The sequence below is a fragment of the Natator depressus genome, chromosome 7 (assembly GCF_965152275.1).
Source record: "Natator depressus isolate rNatDep1 chromosome 7, rNatDep2.hap1, whole genome shotgun sequence".
In the NCBI taxonomy this organism is placed as follows: Eukaryota; Metazoa; Chordata; order Testudines; family Cheloniidae; genus Natator; species Natator depressus.
Window position 1 is genome coordinate 99,957,187 of NC_134240.1, and position 19,187 is coordinate 99,976,373.

Consider the following 19,187-nt stretch of genomic DNA (forward strand, 5'->3'; position numbering starts at 1 on the left):
ACATTTTCTGCATTATAGCAGTAACAGTATCTGTAGTAACTCCTACTCTGTATGGTTCTGATACTCTATGAACTACAAGCTTTTAGCTCAAAATCTTTTTTCAGATGAGGTAAGAGTGATCACATATAAATATGTGTAAGGGAATTCTCAAAGGGGGTGATTTGGGCACACAGCAGGAATTTGAGCACTCACTTCAAGACTGCAGGAATTTTTATTGGTGAGAGTGGCCATTGCTGGAATTTTGCAAATTTTGGCTTCTGCTGTGGGGTTCACAAACTCCCTGAGCTCTTTGCCTCTAGCTTCATGTACAGCTGCCAGGATTTTCTGAATCCAGCTATCACAAAATGGAATCATATGCACCTACTTGTAACTAAATGTCACATTACCTTTCTCTGGGTTTAGGCCCCAAACACTCAGCAAGAAACCATGCTGAGTGTCTGTGGTAACTACTGCTTAATAGAATGAACCTAGATAAGTCTAGAAAATATACCAGCTGTCTGAAATGCAAAGGTTCCTGCATGGATATGGGAAAACTCTCACTTCATTCAGACTATGATAGCTCAGGATAGGTGCAGTTAAAATGTTACAGCAACAGGAACATATCCTAGATAAGGAGATATTGCATCCTATATATTTCCACCCCAAAATGGCACATTTCATATCAGAATGGAAAACCATGTCAGGAAACCCAGACTGAACCAGGGAACAAAGTGACCCATGATATGGTTCTACTGTGTGAACTGAAAATGAGAGCATCTCTTTAAGGGCAGTGTGCTCTCTGTGTAATGGACAGGAGCTAAGAACACTGACCTCTGGTTGCAGGTCCAGAGTAAGGAAACACAACAGCCAAGGATGTCACATGTAGAGTCCTCTACTCAGCATGTCCCTGCCCACAAGCAAGTAGATATCGACAAAGGGTGAGTCATCATTAACCCTATAGCTTCTAAGTTGTTCAAAAAGATGGTGCTAGTCCAGAACACAGCAAAACTTAAGAAGAGTGCTAGCTTCAGCTGGGGTAGGAGGAAAAGGCCTTTACCTAATGCACTGAAAGATCAGCTGGTCACCTGGATTTAACAGAAGCTTGCTTACTTCAGCAGGTGGTTGTAACTCCAAGATAAGGTGGACAATGAGTAATTGCCAAACTGAGCAGTCTCCTCTGCTGACCTGTATCAAGCCTGAGAATCCCAAAGACCTTGTGAGGGACACCAGACTCCTAAGAATGTGGTGAACCTGTTTACCCTGTAGATGTATGTGTATGCGTTAATTATTCCTGGACCAGAAGCTGTAAATAAATTGTGCCTAAGGAATCTAGTATACCTGTACTTGTCTTATTTGGCATATCACCAAAGGACATGCCTGCCCATCTGACAAAAGCATACTCCCCATTTCAAAGAAGGACTATTCCCTTTCCATGTTAGACATTCTAAGTCTTATTAATTTCTCTTTCCTGGATGGAGCCTGTGACTCCCTCCTGGGTCATGGGAATGATATTTTAGGATTCACAGAGGATCAGGGCCCAACTAAGGCATAAACAACCTAGGTTCATGATTGGAAACCAAGATACTGGAATCACATGATTACATCAGAATCTCAACTTTCATTTTAAAACTAAAATCATTTCTAGCCCTCATCATTGTGAAGAAAAGCTTGAAAATATAACCAACATAGTGATGTTTGCCTCAAATGGCTAGTTGTTAATCTAGGGAAAATTATCATTATAATTGTGATTTTTACTGCTGGAATACTAATTATTCCTCCCTGCGATCAATGCCACCTTGTCCTAGACATTGTACAATATCCTGAGGAGTTTATCATCTAAATAAACTAAGGCATAAAGATATTAAGGGCTCGACTTTCAAAAGAGCTCAGCTCCCATTTAGGCACCTAAAATAAGTGGCCGTATTTTCAGAAGAGCAACAAAAACCCTCCTATCCTCACAAATTAATATGGTTCTATAATATATTAACTAACAAGAGCAGAAAATACTACAGCAAAAACAGAACAAATAACCCATTACTTAAAAACCCCTGAAGGTGCATGAACAAGCCTGTGAACCACATAAGCTTGTAGTTGTCACCCTAGTTCTCTTTTTCCCTTTTGTTTTCTTTGTAACCCCTTGGATTTTCATCTCTTTTGTACATTTACAAGGTGAAAACCATGTCTTCTGCATGTTCTGTAAAGCACCTACCACATTTGAGTTACTAAACCAACAGTAAATATTAATAAGTGGGGGGTCGGGTTGAAGGATGGAGAAAACAGATTTTGATCTGAGAAAACTGCCTTTTGTCAGAGTGAAAAAATTCTTCATAAAGCCGCCAATTCCCCCCCCCCCCGCCCTTTTGTTCATATCTGGCAAAAACAAGATTTTTTTATTGGTTTTGCCAGCAATCCAGATTTTCTCATACTCCTCTAGCCAAGATATTGGGAGCAGAGCACAGCCTATTCCAGATGACATCAGAAAGGAAGCGGAACACAGGTGTTTCATGTTATTGCCTAGATTTTTCTCCTGCACCAGATCTTTGAAAGGGATGGGAAATATGCCAGAAAGATTGTTATGCTGTTAGTGCCTTGGCAAGTCATACCACAAAGTTACAAGAGACAAGCTGTGGCTGGCCAAAGGGTATCCAATCTCAGTAGGACTCTGTAAAGCTGATGTATTTTTAGATATACGTGGGGAAAGAATGGATTCCAGTTGTGGGTTATTCTGACTTCATTTCCTCTGTTTGCACATTTTCTAATAATACAAACACCGGTTCAGTTAGACTTATAGGGGGGAGTTTTGAATGTTTTTTTGGAACCTACAGATTAGTGTGTGTTACACAGGGAATTACAGGTGCAAAGTAATTACTAGCAAAGTCAGTCCTTTAGCTCAAGCTAGACTCTTCTTTGTAACGGACGCAAGCTCAGTTGCTGGGGATGACCAAGGTAATAGTCTTACTTTCATTAGAGGTGCTGCATTTGTCTTTCAGTGTGGCCAAACCCAAAGTAGGGCCTATTATAGAAAGGGGGGGAAATGTGGACCAAGTGAAATAGTCTAAATAGGGAAAGTTGCTTGATTCATAAACAGCTACGTTTCTTACTTCTCTCTACATAGGCTAGGCGTTCCCATTCACTAATGAGCTAAATTTTACAAGCTAGTCCTTTAACCTTCTGGACTCTGGGGATTTATAAAGATTTTCCTTCTACGAAAGGAAGAATGATTTTCTCTCTTCTGAGAGTGCAAGCACTTTTATTCTCTTGTCCTCTTAAAACAGTATATTGGGTCCCCTAGTTTTACTGGTCTAAGGAAAACCATTCTTACTACTGAATTATAAATCCCTAATTTCTCTTAGAACTTTGGAAAATGAAAATGTCTACAGGTGTGTTTCTATTAAAGCTACAGGATCGTAAATATTGTAGGTTCCTATTCCTAGGTGGTTTAAATTCCCATCCTCAGAAGTGTAAATTGTAAGAAAGTCAATCAGCGGCATAATAAGTAAAAGAGAAAAGACATCTAACATGAATGTAATTCACCATATGTTTAGAAAGCCCACATTCTCAGAAACATGGAACGAAACAGTTATATGGTATTGGAAGGTCATGATACAGATTAAAAACAAAACTTTTAAGTTCAATTGTTGTGGCTCATTTCTAATCTGTGGGCTCACAGCTCTGTGTATTTTAGAAAATACACTTCTGGGCATGTGCAGTTACAAATTTTTCAAGATACCTTTTGAGTATCTAAGATTAAATTTGAGCCTTTAGTCTCTTTCAAGTGCTTAAATAACAAGCTTTTCTAGGCTGTAGTGGACTCAGTCTCAAGAAGTAACTGAAGCAGCATTTTAAAACATATCTTCAAAATTCTCTTTCTGGGTGCAGTTTGTGTTTGCCTCTTTTTACATCAGAGGTGCTCTGAATAGCTTATTTAGCTGTCACTCCTTGGCCTTGACTTATGCCCTGCTATTTAATAAGCCAGTCTTTGCATAACTGCTCTTGTCCACAAAGAGATAGCTCTCCCCTCCCAAAAAATTATCAAAATGTTTGAAATAATTTAGAAAGTATTTTCCCCCAAAACATGAAAACATTCTGAGTGCTCTTGATATATTTCCAAGCATGCTTTCTTATTCAGTTTTCAGTAAGTTATGTTTTTGTCTGTGTGCCTGATCTAGTTATTCCATGAACTATTATTGTCAGATATCTCTTAGATGCCTTGATACCATATCTGTTCAGTGTTTGCCCATAAAATGCAACCTGAAGCTCACGCCCAATCATACCGTCTTTTCCCTTTGACTTAGAATGAGAAGAGCATCCTGCTATGCTCTGGGTCTGTGTTTCAAGTGCTCAACTGCAGCCATGAAAAGTGGTCATGAAAATGTACAAGCCCACACACAAAATATACTCACCTATCTTTTACTGTGATGATGAAGATCATGAAAAACTAATATTTTACTTAGCTGTCAAAAAATAATGTTCTTCCTGGATGTGAGAGTGAGTGAGGAATTTGGCTCTTCTGACCCTAATTGATTTCAAGGATCAGTCCCTAAGAAAGATTTCATCTCTTTATTGAAACTTAGAAACTTCTATTGCTTCCGGCCTCAGGATCACTGAAGGCCCATCATGGAGGCACTGTACTACCAAACCAGTTAGTAAAACAGTTCTTTGGGCAGTTAATTAAGACATTAATCCCTTCACTCCCAGACTAAGTACATTTCAATCTGTTTAATTCTCATAGGAAGTAAAAATAAAAAATAAAATCAGGAAAGAGCCATATCGTAGCACAATTGTATGTGAAATTCATCCCTCTGCAGGTGGTAACCATGAAGCCTTTGTTCACTGGGGTGAATTGCCTTTTCTGTAGATATCTCTAATGATGAGTTTACTGGAGAAGCTTGGATTTTTACAGAAAATAAACTTTCCACTAATGATTTTAAAGTATTTAGTCAGATTAAATACCTAGTCTTCTCAGTTTCCCAAATAACTATATAACAAGTGGGATTACTGAAGTACTGAGACAAAGGCTCTTCTCGCAGTGTGGCCATCCCGGGCCAAACCCAGAAGTTATTGGAAATCTTGTGAGAATGCCTGCTCATTTCCAGCCCATGAGGTTTGGAAATGTATTCAAACTTTTGGATGTTTAACTAAACCTTCAAACCTTTGGGGGTTCTCTCATTCCGAACTGTGATAACTGCAGGTTTTATTGTATGCCTTTCTCCTGCTGCTTAATGTCCATTTAATCTCATGATTGGGCATATTTAAAAGATGCTTTTTTAATGCATTGTTCTCTCACTGTATATTGTTGGACTACAGGGTTTATCTTCCTAAAGAAAAAGTAAAGATTTAGATAGACTTCAATTCTAAACTGGAATTAGAGAATTAAATAGTGTTATTGAGAGCCTTGTCTTAGGTGATAACCCCAAGATTTTAAGGAAATGTAGTTTGACTTTTTTAAAGGAAACCAAACATGGACCTGGGGAATAAACATCCCTCTGACCCATATAAAAGTCAAGCCACAGTGCCAACATATGGAAATTATTTTCCTCTTGAACATGTCTTGCAAAAGAGATGGCTGGAAATATTGTGCTGTTTGTTAGTATCTCTCTGCTTTAGAGCACTCCCCCTTCTCAATAAAATAAAATGGTGGCACTTTACTGCACTACCACATCATTATCCTTACCCCCATTACCCATGGAAATCCACCTTTGCAAAAATGTCACTGTAGCCATAGACTGTGAAATTCATATTCAGTCAGAGAGCTCACACTAGGACTTATGTACCACTTACCTGCCATTTAAACTTCATGCTAAACAGTAAGGCTTGATCCTGCAAATCATTGAGTACTCTGGCCCCAATCCAGCCAAGCTCCTTATACACAAGAATAGTCCTGTTAAATAGTTGGCTGGAACATGGCCAGAGTGCTCAGCACCTTACAGGATTGAGTCCTTAAGTGGCACTTAAGTGGAGCAAGGAGGGCCTTGTATAGCTCCTCTGCACAAAAAGTTTCATTTAAGGCCATGATCCTGCAACTGACACTGTATGGGCACAAACTCCACTCATTTGCAGGACCTGGGCATAAAAGGATAACAGTACAATACGGTGCAATACAGATTTGGCAGTAAGGCAAAAAAAGCAAAGACAGGATTTGATAAGCTTTGTAAGAGAGAGTAATATTCACATATCCCTGCCCCCAAAGAAAATTGCACTATAGCAGAAACTCTCACTTCTAGAAGCCTTTGTGTCTGTCCTTCATTTGGTGTTGTGGGGAACCCAAGGCGGTCTTTGGGGCACATGAAACGTGCAGTGATAAAACATCCTGATTTAGCAGAGGGACCTAGAAATTTAAACAAGAATTTCAGGACTGATTTTTTTTAGCTCTTTTCCTTGTGAAGATAACCTTGAAAATATGCACTGATGCAAACTTATTGCTAGGATTCAAGACATGTCACTGACTCTTCCTAAAGAGCACAAGCTATTTGCTGTCCCCTGTTCAACTGCCTGGGTCTGGCCTTCGGATTCCTTAAAAATCAAGCCCCAAAGTCCCTGTGTTTTCAGCTGTGTGTGTGAAAGAGAGAAAGAGAGCACGCACGCGTGCAAGAGAGAGAGTGTGGGTATCAAGGGGAGTTGAGTATTTCCCCTAAGCCTGGATTTAATGATACTAGGACCACTGCCAGCTCCCAGTTGGCTTCATGCAGCTGAGCTGGCTCCTCTGCGGAGCAGCCAGTGACACCTCTGAGCACAAGGAGGGGGAAGCTCAATAGCGTGACAAAGCCTTATGGACAATGCATGGGACAGAGAACAAGGGAAACCTGCATTTTCATCATGACTCTGGTACTGATGCACTCTGTGATCTTTGTCAAATCACTTAATCTTTCTACCTTAGTTTCCTCAGCTGTAAAGTGGGGGTAGTAATACCTACTCCTGTTTATTTTGATATTTGTCCCTTGAATACCTTTTTTAAATGTTGGCAGCTATGCACAGACTCCAACACAAGCAGCTGAAGTCCATTTCTGCAGCAGTAGCTGGAATAGGACTCCTCACTATGCAGACACGCAATTTTCATAGTGTAAAACATGTCAGTTAAGGATGGCATGTTCCCTGCAAAATCTTCTTGCTACGACCTGTGCATAATGGTGTTACCATGCTGATCCATACTTGGTAGAGATTTTGGTCGGGGTGGGGGTGGGTGAAGGGAGTATGGTGGAAAACTGTTTTGCACACCCATCCAAAATACTAATGCTAGCTCTGGAGTGGGAGAAATACATAAATAATACTTTAAAAGGAATCTGTTCCTGTGACCTTTAACAAGGGTCTCTTCAGATATAGTATATGTCTCATGGTTACTCAAGCAAACTGAATTATTCTTTGCTTTCAGTCGTTATGGGTTTGTTTGGGTTTTTTTAAGTGGTAAGCACTGTCATAGCTCTATAAAATAGATGGTAATTGTCACTGTTCCAACAGTTCCCACAAATGTCTTTGTGCTGCTTTCTTTTTTCAGCCACTCTCTGTCCCCCCTTGAGTACAACATACATGCCGTAAATTAAATACTTAGACCGGCCCCCTTTCCACTGGCTCTGCCCCCTTTGAAGTTGAACAAATGAAGGGTTACTACTCAGGCACTGGGAAAAATAAGAGAAAAAAAGGTTGATTAACCACAGGCATGCATAATTTATATGTAGTTTGAGCATCCGGTGAAAATGGGCCAAAGATATTTTTATAAATCGAGCTCTATGAATTCTAAAGGATCTTTAACATTTATTATTGTTTGAGAAATTCTACCAAAGTGGTGTAACTATTTACATATTCTGACTCAGTTTCCTTTCACCTAGCCAATTTGATTCTGAAGCTATTTCTTCTGCCAACACCTTTTAGTCTTTCTTCTCCTTAGACAGGTAGTATACTGTGCTCATCTTTAATGCTGTACTGTGTTTTGTTTGTTACAATAAAAAAACAGAGTTCTTGTTTTGGTTGGGAATGCTCAGTCTCTAATATGAAATAGTACCCACTGCAAGAAAACTAGGAAGCGATGCCTTGCAAATTTTAATCTTATTACAGGTAGCATGTAGACTATACCATGAAAAACCCTGCATGTGCCTTTAAGAAACAAAAATTAATGCAAAGCTTATTACAATCCTGGTGGTTGCTAACGCTTTCTCTCTTCCACTGTCCAAGTGTCTGAATTTCAGCTTCAGATGAGTGTGGCCTGCTGGGATTTGAGCTGCCAGTTTAATTAGTGTTCAGTAATTTCAATAATGAGTGACAATTCATTGGGGCTTTTAGGTTGGTCTTCTGTTCAGAAGCAAATCAATAATCCACAGTTTTTCCCCTTCTTTAAAGACAAGAAAGTGGCATGTGAGTTACATCAGATGAGAGAAAATAAATGAGGAAAAGCACAAGTCCCTCAGTAACTTGAGAGGCAATTGGCTTTAATGGTGTGGGCAGCCTCCCTGGTTTGTTGATGTTATTGGATGAACAGAAAGGTCATTAGTATCTGGAAAGGGGCTCCAAAGATTCTCACAGTAAACAATTTGCCCTGGCTGTAACCATAGTGATTTGGGTAAATGAACACAGGTATACGGATTACTACTGTATTCCCTAGGCTGCCTATATTATTGCCTCAGAAGATATAAAAACAATTGAGGCTAATTGTATGAGAGTGAGTTTATTACAAACATAAATGGAAGGGGAAAAGAAACCAGATATATTGTTCAGAGCTTTTTTTATCTCTTAATTTTATATATATGTGTGTGTGTACATATATATGGTGTATAATAGACACATGCTCACACACTCACACACAAGAGCAATGGAGCTATACCTACACACACATATATATGCATATCTTGCATTCACTTTCCATATGAATTCATAGATGTGCTAAGTTGAGTCTTCTTTGTCTAGGAGGAAGAAGCTGTCCTTTGTAGATACGGTTTTTCTTGAATCTATACCTCAATGCTATTTGAAGCTAGAGTTTTCAGTAGATGGTCATCATACTCAAAAGTGAAATAAATACTTTTTTTCCCCTGGAAACTGAACAGACTAGAGTAGCTTGAAAGCTAAGAAAATGCATTTATCCCAGCTAAGACACTGGTATGATCTAGTTTACCACAGTCAGTAGCTCAGTAGTCACCTACATTACTGTTGGTATCCTGCCAGTATACAGTAGCTGCATTTTTTTTTAAAGTTGCATTTCTCTCTTTTGTTACAGCGACAAAGAACCAGTCTTCATGAGGTGGTGTGATTTGCAGTATACAAACCCATTAAAAAAACACAAATGAAATCCCCAGCTGGGAAGGTCAAGTCTAATGAGGTGGGCTGTGGTGAGGAGTGGTAACTCACAGCATCCCCCATGTAGGCCAGAGGTGATTCCAAGTGAACAGCTGCTTATAATTATTATAATCTGACACTTTTCATCCACCTCAGGTGCTATTTTTTTCTCACAAGAGAACAGATTAATTGTATATCAACTGATATACATAAAAAAGGATTTGATAGAAGGCTTAATAAAGTAACATTAAATAGGCAATCCCACTGAAATTCTAATGTGTATATTCTTAATTAAATTCCCTTGTACTGTACAGTAATTCAGGTGCTTTCTGATTCCTTTTTCCTCCACTGAATGTAAAGTTTAAGATTATTGTTGCTATGAAACTGAAGGCAAATATGAAGGGAAAACCTGCAAACCTGACCCACATAGGCCCCTCTCATGGAACAGAAAAAAAAAATCAGTTAATACCACAGCTCTCATTCTGCACTGTGTCTACACAGGCCGTCAATATTCTAATGTTAAAGAATATGGTCTCCCATTAGAATTTCAATAGAACGCAGCTCCCAGGTGACAAGGCAATATCCACATTAAAATGAAGATATTATTAAAAAAAAAAAAGGTACCATGTGCAGCAGTCTATTGACATCACTCTGGAGGGAAACTGTTGATTTAGAGGAGGATAGGTATCTGGATATGTGCTTAAACTGAACATTTAACAGTACAAGTTCAGCTGTTAATAGTATACATGGACTAAATCGTTCAAACCAATTTTACAGTACGTCCTTTTTATTAACAAAATAAAATACAAACCAATACTGCACATGGAAAGAAATATTCTAACTAAGACTGCTTTCCAAATATTGCAAGAATATTGTGAAATTGCATGGTTCATTTGGCAGTGATATTTTTCCGAAACCATGTTTAGCTTTATGTGCAATGTGTAATCATATATATTTAGTGCCAACTGCTGAAAACTGAGTGGAGCCTCATGATTCCCATGGCATTTCCTGTTGAAATGAATGAGTCACTCATGGGGCTTACTAAAGATTTCACTCTGGGCCTATTGAGACCCTGCTATCTTTCAGTGGTTGGCACTGTGTGTTTAGTATATGTGTATTGGTAATGGTGAACCTCAAAAGGTTTGGAGGTTCGATTTGGTTTGGATAAGCCCCCATTAGATCAGACATTTAGCCAAACTGTGTTGGTATAAAACATAACTAAACATTTTATGGAGTGTTTCACACAATTGTGACATACAGTTCTTTTATAGTATTTCCAGTTCAGTGGGAATTTGACCTACATAAGAACTCCAAGAACAGGCTCTATTTCAATAACTTTTTCCATGCAACAGGGAATATTTTATAGCTATTGCTCTTAGAACAAGCACTATTTATTTGTTATTGTAAAGGTCACTATTCTGATCTCACTATATCAGTACAAATCCAGAATAATTCCATTAACCCCAATGAAATGATTCTGGGTTTGCAATGGTGTAATGAGATGTGGAGCTAGCTTTACATCTCTTAGGAACGTTTCAACAGAATAAGAATTTCCTCAAACCTTTGACCAAAACTCACAATTAGAGATTGGCCTGAATCACAGTTTTGAGATGCACATTCTGAACCAGACCCTAACTTCCTGAAAGTATGGAGGAGAAGATTTTGAATCTGGTGTTCAGGTTCCCCTCTACTTAAATTATTTTTAATCATTACTATTATTTATTTCTATTGTAATCATCAGTGTGTTAGGGGCTTTAGGATCATAAAGGAAGGCAATGCCCATACTCCAAAGGCCTTCTCATCTAAAACACAAATAGAGAGATAGGTACAATATATAAGTAAGGTTATCAAGGTAATAATGGGTCACATCTTGGTAACTCAATGTTTTACTAGCTAAACTGACTATCCTCAAGTACGCACAAGCTTGTCATAATCAGCTGGCTAGTTCCCTGCAGGCAGCACAGGTGAAGTGGGGCTTCTGGAGGGTTTTGATGCTCACAGGGTTTGCAGTCCATCTCAGAAATTGTATTCAGATTGGACCTATTCTTAGATTCTAAAGAGTACAGTTAATAATTTGAAGGTGTTTGTTTTGTTCATTTTTCCATATCTCTTCAGTTCCTGGTTTGAGATTGGACTGGAAGCTGATGTTTTGTGAAGTGTTATGATGGACAACTAGGATAACAGTTCAGTTGCGTTATATACCAAAATACCACAGGGAAAGATTATTCTTGCTGTACTGCTGACTTTGATGGAACTTGCAAGAATGTTTGTAGACTTCCTGGCTATGAAAAAGATAAGGATACACTTCCAATCATTTGCATGCTTATACAAACGAAACAGAACCTCCAGTTTATTGAGGTTTGTTCACAGAAGCTCCGAAGGGAGTTTATTCAGTATGGAAATAGAGAATTGGGCTCACTGGGTCATTGTTTCCCTCATGCTCTATGTAAGGGAGTGGAAACTCTGTTACCTTCAACGTGCATGTGCACTAGGAGTGAGGTAGGAAGCATTTTCCACCGTGAAAGAGGCAGGCAGTTTCACCCCTTATGCCCAAGTAACTGCCAGATTCCAAAGGAGACAAGAGGCATCCATGTGGAGGCCCGTCTTCCCTGTTGACCTTGCTTTTGGACATTATTGGTCTAACAAAGATCCCCTAGACATGGTTGCTCCTGAGCAGGGAGAAGGGGGATGCATTGGGGTACACAGTGTAAGTTACTGCAGAGTGAGTGTAGAGTGGTATAAAATGCTACCATTCCTCTATATTTTATATCCAGTCTGCACTCATGTGGCACATATATAAATGATTATATGAGGTACAAGGTAGAGGAGAATCAGGCTCTCTGTCTTCTATATCTCATGTCATTTCCCCCTTCAGGTTTAGGAAGGAGAATCTGCAAAGAACTACTGGCCTCCACCCTTCCCAGCTGCCATAATGGAAAACCACAGGGCCGCCGTGAATCCGCAAAGAAGCTGGGACCAGGCCTAAGGGGCAGCACTCCTCAGTTATGCATGGTTTCATCTACCAGAATCTACCAGGGCATGCTTGCTTATGCACACAGAAGCAGAGGGGAGCATTTTACTTGTGTGAGCACAATGCCATAAACCAAATCATGATCCTACTCAAGCTAATTTTTCTGCCCCAAAAGTTGATTTTTACCTATGTATATTTTACACAATTACCACTTGAAAATAGAAGGCATTCATTTAATCAGACTTTACTACATTTTTCAAAACAAAATGGTGTAAAAGTTATTTGTGTGTACTGCATCAGCCTTCCTGTACAGCAAAGATGCTCATATTTGCAGTGATACAGTCTGTCTTCTAAATGGGTAGTGGGCCAGTGTATTGGTTTTCTATGCAATGCTACAAAAGTACTTCAGGCTGCCGTTTCAGTAAAGAAAGAACTAAGAAAAACTGAGAAAAGTGAAGTACAGAATTGAGACAATAGTTTTATTGCTTTCTAATGCAATTCTCAAGGCAGGAATTGTTTCATCATATGTGTGTCTACACAATTCCTTGCATAATGGGGCCCTGATCCTGTTTGGGATTTCTAAACACTACCTTAATATGAATGTATATTAATAATGATAATAAATAGCTCCTTCTCTTGCTTTAACTAATGGTTAATAGGCAACAGTGGATTTTTAAAAAAACACATTTTACCTACCTGTTAATAGTGCAGAACTATTTAAGGACGCATAGCCATGTCTCAGCCAATCAGACTGTGTTAGGAGATCCAAGGATACAAAGGGTATTATGAATGGTATACAGAAACATTTTAGAGCTGAGCAAAATGGCAAAACACTTTCTGTGAATATACATTTGATTTCTTTTCAATGAGTTTGTTTCTTCAAAGTGTACGTTGTGCCCATTTAGTGTTTTCTTTCTGCAAATGTTCTAGACAATGCATTTTATTGAGATGAATATCAGGTTCAAATGGTTTGCTCAGATTGTATATTCAGCTGCAAAATTTGCGGTTTGCATTGTGTTGTGTAGTTACATAACTCATCCAAATTACAGAACACCAAAAATAACACATGGCTTACATAACTAACCAACACTGCGTGAATTTTTCAATGACCTGGTCACAGATAATCTGCAAAAGGAGAATTATTAACTGAAAAATAATGAATTAATAACGAATATCTTCAAGAAAATCCTGAGTTGTTCTAAGATAGTTCACAAAGAGAATAAAATGCAAAATTCATTGAGTACATTATTTGCTACAGACTGTTTGACCAGCACTAGAATGTGCATACTGTATCCTTTATGTTCGCGATTAGCCCACCCTAAAGCCCCAATACTAAATAGTCCCAGTTTTTACATGTGTATCCAAGTGGGTCACAGTTCAGAATATAGCTGTGAATTTCACAGCTGCCTCCCTTTCCATAATGGATTGAACTTAGTTCCAAAGAACCCTGAAATCTACGCAGAAGTAAAAATCCAGATCCAAATGTTATGGCTTTGGCCCACCTCTCTTTATGAACACCCACACAGTATGTAAATATTCATTTCAGCAAGTAATTCAACAGCTATTCAGCCTTAATAGGCTCATTCATCAAAGTCTATTAGGCTTTTTCCCCAGAAATTTTCCATCATTGCTACCACTGGTGGCAGCAATACTGCATGTCCTAATGCAGATAAGGTGCTGGCGGCAGCTGGTGTTTCAACCACCATGCTGCCTAAGCCTATTCAAAGAAGCCTTAGATGAACTAGTGGTTAAATGTTGCCAGATACTGGTGTCCTGTCTATCCTTGGGCACCCATTGCTACCACTGGTGGAAGTGAACTGATGGTACCAATGGTGGGAAAAATTCAGGATAAAAGTCTAGAGCAGACCAGCTGACACTCCCATGAAATGCAGAGACTTACCCCTTCACTTATCTCCTGAATCCAGTTTGCTTTGCTCCCTTATGCTGAATGCGCCAACTATATGGGACATAGAAACTGCTGCAATCATCAATGAGCAAACCTATCTGGGTTCAAGACTGAGCTTGATAAGTTTATGGAGGGGATGGTATGATGAGACTGTCTACAATGTCATGTAGCCGATCTGTGACTGCTAGCTGCAAATATCTTCAATGGCTGGTGATGGGACACTAGATGTGCCTGAGTTACTACAAAGAAATTCTTTCCCAGGTGCCTGGCTGTTCAGGATCTTACCCAGATGTTCAGGCTCTCATTCATTCCCATATTTGGGGTCAAAAAGGAATTTTCCCTCAGGTCAGATTGGCAGAGACCCTGGAGGGTTTTAACCTTCCTCTGAAGTGTAGGGCACGGGTCACTTGCCAGTTTAAACTAGTGTAAATGGTGAATTGTCCATAACTTGAAGTCTTTAAATCATGATTTGAGGACTTCGGTAACTCAGCCAGAGGTGATAGGTCTTTTACAGGAGTGGGTGGGTGAGGTTCTGTGGCCTGCAATGAACAGGAGGTGAGACTAGATGATCATGATGGTCCCTTCTGGCCTCAAGGTCTATGAGTCTATGAGCTGTTTGCTAAGATTTTTCTGTCAGCATACAGTTAACATAACCATGAGAGAACAGCAATTAGATGAGAAGAGGCCCTGATTCAGCAAAGCATGTAAGAATGTGTTTAAAGTTAAGCAAATTCTTAAATGCTTTGCTGAATCAGAGTCTAAGGGAGGTCACATTTAGCTATTAAATATTTTCAGGCAGTAGGGATAACAATGGGGATAAGAGTGGGAAACTGAAGCCGAGGTGAAGGTTGGGTGTAAAGGGAAAAGATCATTATTGTTTTTAATTACTGGGGATCAGAGGAGGAATCTCAAACAGGGAGAAAAAGAACTAATGGCAAACAACAGCTAAAGTTAAATCATGGCTCCAAATGTGATGGGAATCTGAAGCTGGGAGAGAAAAGTAAAAGAAAAGTTGACTGTCTTTATTTTAAACATCTCCTCACAAGAAGTATGGGAATTTTGCCAATGTAAGGACAAGGGCAAACACGAAACAATACTTTTGAAATCCATCACTTTAAAATATCAAATAAGCCCAGTCCCTCTTTGGCACAACTTCTGAGACTGAGCATCTCAAAACATGAGTAAAATGGATGAGAATATATTTTAAAGTGACAAACAGCAAGTTACTTTAATTAAATGTGGAGACTCCTTTTTCTTAAATAGAAAAAAGAAAGAAAATGTGTCTTCCGAAGTCCTCACAGCTGAGCTATGTGCAGAAGATATGTAGGTTGTGTTTATTCTTGGGAGCAGAATTCCACAATGTATTTCTTTGATTATGCCCATACAAGATGATGGGGTTTGGATATTAGTAACCATTGCTGTCCTCTAAATTGGACTGTTATAATAAATTAAAATGGAAGTTAGGGTTAGTGCTGTATCAGGCCATTTTAATCATATAACATGGCCATTAGAGTCTCCATCCACAAATTGGCCACAACACAGGTCAAATTATCAAATTACATTATTGGAGTAATATTAAAATCATGTGAGCAGGTTTTAAATCCCAGTAGTTCATGAACTTTTTTTAATATCTGCCAAGTCGAACAATGGGACCCTTTTCAATCCCCTAGTGAACACCTATTAAAACCACAATTTACAACTCTACATATCATCTAACGTGTTAACCAGGTGTTCCAGTGTTATTGTTTGAAATTCTACCTAGGTTTAAATCAAATGAAGAAAAGCCAAAAGTCCAATTAAAATCCCACATTGCCTCTTTATCGTGTGTAGGTGAAAGACATTTGTTATAGATTTAATGGCAGAAATCTCATAAAATTTTAGGCCATCCTCTTTTCTTCCCAGTTTCTTATTTCTTGCTTAGATTCTCACAGCTTACTGGCATTTCCTGTTCTTAACTGTAGAAAAAAAGTAGAATAAATCTAGGAATTTCTGGCTTAATTTTAGTAGCATCCTGGACACTCTAGCTGAATTTGACAATTGAGTGTTGTCATGGGATATTAAAATCCTGCCCTGGGCCCATTTAAGCTATTATTTCATAGGCTGTCCCTTAATCAGTTCCATCCCTCTGCTATGTGCTCTTTGCCAATGTGTCTATTTTATTTAATAGTTCAGTGACAACAAATTTATGTTGCTAAGCTCCAAAAAGTAAACCTTACCAAAATACCTCCCCAAACTGCCTTTACAGACATCCACCAAGGTAATATGGAATTCAGTTGTCTTCACTTGACCATAATTACTTCCAGACCCAAACTGCCTATCTTTGTCTTTGGCTATTTTTCTCATTCCACCCCATCCCCAAAATAGTGGTGTTGCTTTACATTTATGGTTTTCTACTTACATTTCACTGTCACTTGCCCCTCTTACCTTTGATTTTAGCAGACCTTGACATTTAACTATAGTGCCCTAGCTCTCCTTCCAAATATATATTTTCTCCTCCATTTAACAAAAGACTTCGGTTTTCAATGCGCAATACAACAAATTAATTTTCTTTCCTTGAGACAATTCTTTCTTTTCTTAAGAATTAAAACAGAGACAGTGACAAAAATTAACAGTTGTCTTGTTAATTTGAAATACATTGAATACATGATAAATTAGAACAAATATTTCTACAGAATTAGTTGCTGGCGAGAAAAAAAAAAGGTCAGTTACAGCACATCTGTTCTCTTTTAGGCTTTACTTAAGAAAATAATTCTTGCCAGACTTTTACCCACCCATAATAATTACACAATTTTTACAGATGTAGTTTGTAACAGCTTCACTTTGGTCCAAAACCTTTAATACAATTTGCAATGAATTTACTTCTTGGCTGGCACTTCATTATGTTTTTGCAATAAAGGGACTGAAGTAAAGTCATTTGTTTCCAGCTCTGCACCTTTTACTAACATTTTCATAAAAAAAAACCCTGCTAGGCTAGAAATGATTGTTGCCATCATCACTACCGTTACTATTGCAACTACTAGAAGTTTTGCATGAGAACTTTTAGTTTGGCACTCACCCTGGGCCCATTTTCTTTATTCTTAATTACTTGTTCTTTGGGAGCACCAGGCTGGAGGAAAGGGTACTCATGCACATCCAGCTGCAAATGATGAAAGGTGTGATTTCCACCAATATTTAAAAAGAATAATACTAATTATTGGAGATAGGCCCTAAGATCCTACATGATTTGGATCCAGATAACTCCATATGTCAGGGGTTCTTAGGCTTGAGGTTTGGTTTGGCCAATTAGGATGCATATTTATATCCAACATGCAGGCATGTTCCGATCCAGGCTTTCGGTATAGGTCAATCTCTAATTATTATAGTATGACAGCCAGTGCCACTGTAGTTAGATGCTGACTTGTATTTAGAATGATATACAACACTTTTATCAATCAGATGTAAGCATTTTCTCTTACTGGAACTTGCCATGAAATACTTTGGCCACAATACAAATTTCTTCTGATTTCTTTTAATAAAGAAGAATATTGCTGTTTTCTACTCGAAGGAGCTAGAAGGTGTTTGGGTTTCTTTTTTAGTCAGATTTTGCTACCCTTATTCATACTGAACAGTATCTTCCTTTGTGAGAAGTCCCAGTGAAGTCAGTGGGCCAGATCCTTGGCCCCTGCTAAGATCCCTTTGTGCTACCAGATGTGAAAGCAGGACCATAAAGCATTTAAGGCAGTTGAGGACTCCTCTGGTGTGTGAAAAGCTTAAGATGTCATTAAGTCAGAGTAGCTAGCTATATATTACTCACTCTCCCTCCCCTCCTCTCCCAGCTAGCCTGGGCCAGAGACTACTCGAACTAGTGCTGGGTACCAGTTCAACTCCTGAACAACTACTCATCAAACATGAAGTCAGTGCAACTGAGGATTCCACCCAGAGGAGTACGGTAACTCTCAACACGAGTAAGAGGGGGTGCAGAATCAGGCCCAATGGGAGTACTTACGATGTACAGTAATACCCAGCATGAGAGAGAACGGCAAGTCAAATTCTTCCTAATGGGATTACCTGGGGAGTAAGGTAATATTCAGCATGAGGAAGGGCAGCAGAATTTGTGATAGGGATTTTAAATGTTTTTTGGCCTTCAATGCTAATAATTGCGCATGTAAACTTAGAACCATTATGGATCTATGACACTATGACTTTGTTGTTATTACAATTCATGACATAAACTGTAGCCACTCTCAACTGCTATATGCAACAAGGCCAATTAAGAGTAACTGAATTTAGCAGGCCCAGTGACATGAAAATGGGTTCAAAAGAGCAATGCCCTACATTGCATATCAATGGCAGTTGGCACACTCATTTTTAACATTACCAGTTAAACATGCATTAGAGATTTAAAAAACAGCATTTGAGTAATGAGAATGGTTTGACTTAAACTTATAAAAGCGAGTAAAAGGTGACTTGCAAATGCATTTTAAAAAAATAGTGTATTTTAAGGTTTACCTGCTTTTCTTTTAGAGCTCCCAAAAAGTCCAGACCAGCTACAGACCTCAGAGGAACGGTATATTGACCATAGAATGCAGATGCAGATGCAGCCTGCAAACCATCTCCCAGGGACAGGTAAATTTTATTTACTATTGTTACATTGTTATGTCCTTGTGATTAAAGCTACAATTACGAAATACAATTTTAAAAACCAAACAGCATTCTACATTATTATTGGTATTGCATTAGTGGTGTGGATGGTGCTTTTCAACAGTACACAGGGCCTGATTCACCTTGGCCTTGCACCCTGAGCAATCAATTACATCTCTGCAAAGTGGGTGTAAAACAAGACCATACTGATCTGGCAGCATTTTACACCTATTTTGTACTAATTTTGCACTGGCATACAGTGCAAGACATCGGAGACTTGGGTCTAAGGCATCTTGCCTGAAGATCTCACAGTGCCAGGCTCTGATACTGCAAAGACTAATTTTACATGTGTGTAGTCCCACTGATAAAGTAAATCAATGTGTAAAATTAAACAAATGTGAAAACCTGAAGGATAAGGGCCTAAAATCCCAATCCAACTCCCACTTAAAT

General features: G+C 38.8%; 1 long non-coding RNA gene across 1 annotated transcript in view; it reads left to right on the forward strand.

Annotated features, from left to right (window-relative positions):
• Positions 1 to 12,294: 12,294 nt before the first annotated feature.
• Positions 12,295 to 19,187, forward strand: part of LOC141991679 (uncharacterized) — an 18,020-nt gene continuing 11,127 nt past the window's right edge. Inside the window, exons 1-2 of the long non-coding RNA XR_012640431.1 lie at positions 12,295 to 12,324; positions 18,621 to 18,722. This is a non-coding gene — a long non-coding RNA (uncharacterized LOC141991679). The remainder of the gene's footprint in view (positions 12,325 to 18,620; positions 18,723 to 19,187) is intronic.